The sequence below is a fragment of the Coregonus clupeaformis genome, unplaced genomic scaffold, assembly GCF_020615455.1.
Source record: "Coregonus clupeaformis isolate EN_2021a unplaced genomic scaffold, ASM2061545v1 scaf1129, whole genome shotgun sequence".
Classification (NCBI taxonomy): domain Eukaryota; kingdom Metazoa; phylum Chordata; class Actinopteri; order Salmoniformes; family Salmonidae; genus Coregonus; species Coregonus clupeaformis.
The window spans coordinates 78,632-84,233 of NW_025534583.1; positions in this window are offsets into that span (position 1 = coordinate 78,632).

The window sequence follows — 5,602 nt, forward strand, 5'->3', positions numbered from 1 at the left end:
TACGCTTTTATTAATTGTTGACCACCAGAAAATACTTGATTCAAACCCAGCTGCGATTTGATTCCTAGCTTTGAATTCTTCTGGAACCCCTCGAGATACTCCTATCCTATCAATATATATCCTTTCATCAAAGGATCCCGGGAGGAGGTCCCACTTTCTACGTGACAACTCACCAATCTCTGACACGTTTGATTGTTTGCGTATGTAGGTGAGTTCACAATCTGTTATCACCACACAACCATCAGATGTCAGCACGGGCCTGGTTTTGGTTCCTAAAATCCTCTGGCTGCAAATAAAGAGGAGAGATTAGTCATGGTCTCTTTAGTTGTGACATTCTCTGTGTGGGAGCACGAGCTAAGATGCCCAACCCTGTATCCTATCTTACTAGTCCTAGAAAACAATAAGAATCCCCTGAGACTTCAAACGGAGGTAACCTAGGTCAGGGTGACTTTGTTATCGGGGGGATACAGATAGTGCAAGTTACTACAAGACTCCTTCACCACAGCCCCGGTCTGACTACCTCCCTCAGAGAGGTTTTACAATATAGGTGCCCCAGTTGAAGAGGATATCTCTCACTTGTTCAGGTCTGTAACCTGTTTAGCGTAATTCAGACTTTCAGACAGTACCTACCCTTATATGGGGTGCGCACTGCCATTTCTGGTAATTCCTACTTTCACAACACTACACCTGTTCCTTAAACTGTGTATGGAGATTGACATATCCCCCGCTTGGTATGAGCAACTACATAGTCCCAGGATATACATGGTGACATACATATGGTGATGTCCTTCCCTACAGTCCCTACGTACTTCCCCTTTCCTACGTCTAGTTGTCTCCTATGCCTTCTAGACTGTGTTAAGGTATTATTTTATAAACTTGTTGTTAGGTTAACTACTACTTCTGGTGGATCAGGAGGGTTTGAGTGTGTTGAATATGGCCCTACAATCAGACAGCTACCTACCGACAGGAGACCTGAGAATCCCCACCTCGCCCTGAGAACATGTCAGACGCCAGAGGCCAACCCATTGCTTTACCTTCTATCGAACTCACACAGGGATGATCAGACAGGGTAAGGGAATTTTCGTTAAGGAGCCAACCCCCGAGCCCTAGTGGTGATCGGTTCTTTCTCCTAACTCTGTGTTTGTTCGTCAGGTGTAACTGGGTTTACCTTTTTGCAGTGAGTGACATGCACCAAGGTGGATCTTTCGGCAATTCTTACAGCGAAGGCCGTCACCAACAGGACCTGATATAGACCTTCCCAACGGGGCTGTGTCGTATATGATGAATGGTGGTCATTATTGCTGATGAACAAAAGGAGTCTGCTCATACTGAACATTGATCATAAGGTTTATTCAGACCACAAGCTTCAGCATGAGTTTACAGACACGCGTTGTCTGGAGAGCAGTTGCCTCGAATTATAATAACCGCTCTGGGGTTTATTGTCTAAAACCCTTCTTATATAGACAATACCAAAATAAGGGTTACCCCCTCTTCTGGCCAATCACCAGTCCCCCCTCGGGCGTCACCCTCCAAGCGGCACATTTCAAATAACATCATAAAACATCCCCCCTCTGGCCTGAACAACCAACATTCCATTTCGTCATGAAAAACATTTAACAAAGGCATAATCTTCAGATACGATAGCTGCTTCCAGTTTTTCTTCTTTAGGGACTGGATCCACACCCATTCTCCTGGTTAGAGTGGGTCACCTTCTCCTTTAGTTCACCTGTGGGGCACAAAACCTCTGACATACAGGTGTGGTTAATAAACTACCTCCTCACGTGTTCTGCTAGGGTGCTCTCTAGTTCTATGTCTGCCCTGTCTGGTCCTGCCAACTGTGGCATTCTGTAAGGTCTTCCCAAACACTTTTCTCAAAGGGGGATAACCCATCTTTATCTGGGGTTACTCTACATTTCTTCCCTTCACTCCGTGATAACTCTATAAAATCAATTTCCAATTGCTGGAAAGGGTACTTAGCCGGAGGATACTCACCCTGAGGTGCCCTGTCATGAGCCCTCTCACTCCACCGGGTTACCACCTTAATTGGTTTCCACTATCTTCCACTCTGCTCACCTCCCTCTCTCTACTCAGCCTACTAGCTCCACCTGTCCCTGCTCTGCTCGGCTCTAATTACTCTGCCAGCTGCGCTGCATTACCCACTAACCTCTCCCAGTATTTAAGGCCCCCTGTCTTTCGCTCTCCCGGTGTCAGATCGTCTGCAAAAGCTCACACCCGAACCTGTTTGCTCGCGCTTCTGGCTCACCCTGGTTTTGTGACCCGGACCTGCCTGTTTATTGGATACTCTTCTGCCTTAGGAGATCCAGACCTGCTTCTGCCATTTCGACTCCTGACTACTCTTCAATCCCGGTAACTCTGACCAGCCTTCTGCCTTGCTACTACGTATTTTGGATTCCTTGAACTGTACTGCTGCCTGGTTTCATTCCGCCCTGTTGTGTCTGTGTTCCCCCAGGGACTTCTGGATCACCCACCACCGGCTTCATAGGACGTGATCGCTGCCATTGGGGGACACAGACCCAGCGCATTGGACGGGATCCCTGGCACCCTGGAGCCTTCATTCACTCCCTACTTCCCTTTTCCCTTAAGTTTAATAAACTTTCTGGTGTGACGTAATTGTGGTCCTCTGTGTCTGTCTGAATCGTGACAGTACGATCTGACCATTATGGACTCAGCGCACACTTTCCCGACATGGAAACCGATGAGCATGAGCAGCAGTTCCAGCAGCAGCAACAACAACTCGCCATGCTCATTCAACTCCTCACTAACCTTACCCCAGCCAGTCTTGCCCACCAGCCCAGCCCCCCGAGTTACCTGCCCCGGTCATTGCAGCCGCTGTCCGAACTCAAGATTGGAAACCCCGAGCGGTTCAACGGCGATTCAACCCAGGTCCGGCCATTCTGACTAGCTGCCGACTTCAGTTCTCCTTGCAGCCATGACCTTCGCCACGGAGGGGGGCTAAAGTTGGGTATGCCATCACTCACCTAACGGGCCAGAGCTCGACTCTGGGGAACAGCAGAGTTCGAACGTCAAACCCCCGCATGTGCAACCTTCGACCTGTTTGCTGAGGAGATGCTGAAGGTGTTTGACCTGGATTCACCCACCGCAGAGGCGTCTCGTGAACTGTTCAGTATTCGACAAGGCAGACGACAGTCGCAGACCATTCCATCGACTTCCGAACCCTGGCGATCGGCGGTTCTTGAAACACACCACCGTTGGTGGACGCGTTCTTCCATAGTTTGGCCGACTATATCAAGGACGAGTTGGTCTCCCATGAACTGCCTTCCACTCTTGATGAAGCCATCGGACTGACTGTCAGGATCGACAGAAGGATACAGACCCGCAGTCGTAGAGAGGGGGCGCCAAGGTCCACCTACTACCGGCATTGGGGAGATCCGACTGGGCTCCTGTCATCTACTGCCACTCACCCAGGTCGGCTTGATCAGTCTGAGCCTATGGAGATTGGGGCGAGCCTCCCTCACTCCTGCAGGCGCCAGCGCCGCTTACCAAACCTCTGCCTCTATTGTGGAGGTGATGGACATCGTGGTGGTAACCTGCCCTTTAAAGGGCCGAAGCTCACCGGGCGTAGGGGGAGTCCGTCGAGTTCAATGACCATCCAGTCCTCCGACCGCAAACCCCCTGCTGCAAGTTCACCTCCGCCTCTCTGACTCAACTCACACCCTGGCTGCTCTGGTGGATTCTGGCGCCGAAGCCAACATAATGGACGTCAGGCTGGCACGCCAACTGGGACTGGAGAACCGTTTGACACCTCCTATTCCTGCCCGGGCACTGGACGGACACTTACTCGGATCGGTCACTCATGTCACGGCCCCGGTCTCGATGGGTCTGTCCGGGAAACCATCAAGAAACTATCCAGTTTCACCTGCTCCCCTCTCCAGGGCCAACCCCTCATCCTGGGTTACCCATGGCTCCGCCCGGCACAACCTCAGCTCGACTGGGTGACCGGGGTGATCAGGGAGTGGGGAGAGGACTGCCACCGAACCTGCCTGCTTGCTGCCGACTACCCTCGGCCAGTACCTACTAACTCCGCTCCGGACCTCTCCAATGTCCCAGAATGCTACCATGGTCTCAGAGAGGTGTTTAACAAAGCAAGAGCCACATCTCTGCCCCTCACCGACCGTGCGACTGTGCCATCGACCTCCTCCCTGGAACAGCTCCTCCAAGGGGTCGTCTTTATTCGTTGTCTGCTCCTGAAAGAAAGTCCATGGAGGACTACATCAATGGCTCTCTGTCCGCAGGATTAATCCGTTCATCTTCATCTCCTGCTGGTGCTGGCTTCTTCTTTGTGGGGAAGAAGGACGGATCTTGCCCTGCATCACTACAGGGGACTCAACGACATCACAGTGAAAAACCGTTACCTCTGCCTCTGCTCACCTCTGTTTTTGAGTTGCTCCAGGGAGCCACTGTTTTTACCAAGTTGGATCTCAGAAACGCTTACCACCTAGTGCGGATCCGGGGAGGGAGATGAATGGAAAACCGCATTCAATACACCAACAGGCCACTACGAGTATCTGGTTATGCCTTTTGGCCCCTCACCAATGCTCACTGCTGTGTTCCAGGCTCTAGTGAATGATGTACTGCGGGACATGTTAAACAAGTTTGTCTTCGTTTACCTGGATGACATCTTAATTTACTTCCAGAAACCTGTCTGAACACACCGCCATGTCCAGCAAGTCCTTCATCGCCTTCTGAGAATTCCCTCTACGCAAGGCAGAGAAATGTGAGTTTCACGTCAAGACAGTGGCCTTCCTAGGGTACATAGTGGCAGAAGGAAGTATCCAAATGGATCCTGCCAAAGTATCAGCAGTCACCGTGGCCAGTTCCGGAGAACAGAAAGAAGCTGCAACAGTTTCTGGGGTTTGCTAACTTCTATAGGAAGTTTATCCCGAACTACAGTACCGTTGCTGCCCCCTCTCACTGCTCTAACCAGCACCAAGCAACCCTTCACCTGGACCCCAGCAGCCGACAAAGCCTTCAGTACCCTCAAGGTGAGGTTCACTCGCTCCCATCCTCCAGATGCCTGATGTGGACCGGCACATTGTGGAGGTGGACGCTCGGATGTGGGAGTTGGTGCTGTGATTTCTCAGTGGGCTGCGGAGGATAGGAAGCTCCATCCCTGTGCCTTTTTCTCACGTCGGTTGTCCCCCTCTGAGTGCAATTATGACATAGGGAACCGTGAGCTGCTGGCGGTGAAGCTTGCCTTGGAGGAGTGGCGCCACTGGCTGGGAGGGGTCCACCATTCCATTTCTCGCTTTGGACCGATCATAAGAACTTGGAGTACATCCGCAGCCAAACGGTTGAACCCAGGCAGTCCCGCTGGGCCTGTTCTTCACCAGGTTTAATTTCACTCTGTCATACCGGCCTGGATCACGCAACACCAAGCCAGACGCCCTCTCCCGTGAATTCCAGAAGGATGACACCCCCTCCAAGGACCCTGTGTCGATTCTGCCAAGTCCCCTGCATCGTTGCAGCTCTGACCTGGGCTGTTGAGGAACAGGTGCTGGAGGCTCTCCGTAACCAGCCAGGTCCCAGCACTTGCCCAGCTGACCGCCTTTTGTCCCCGAAG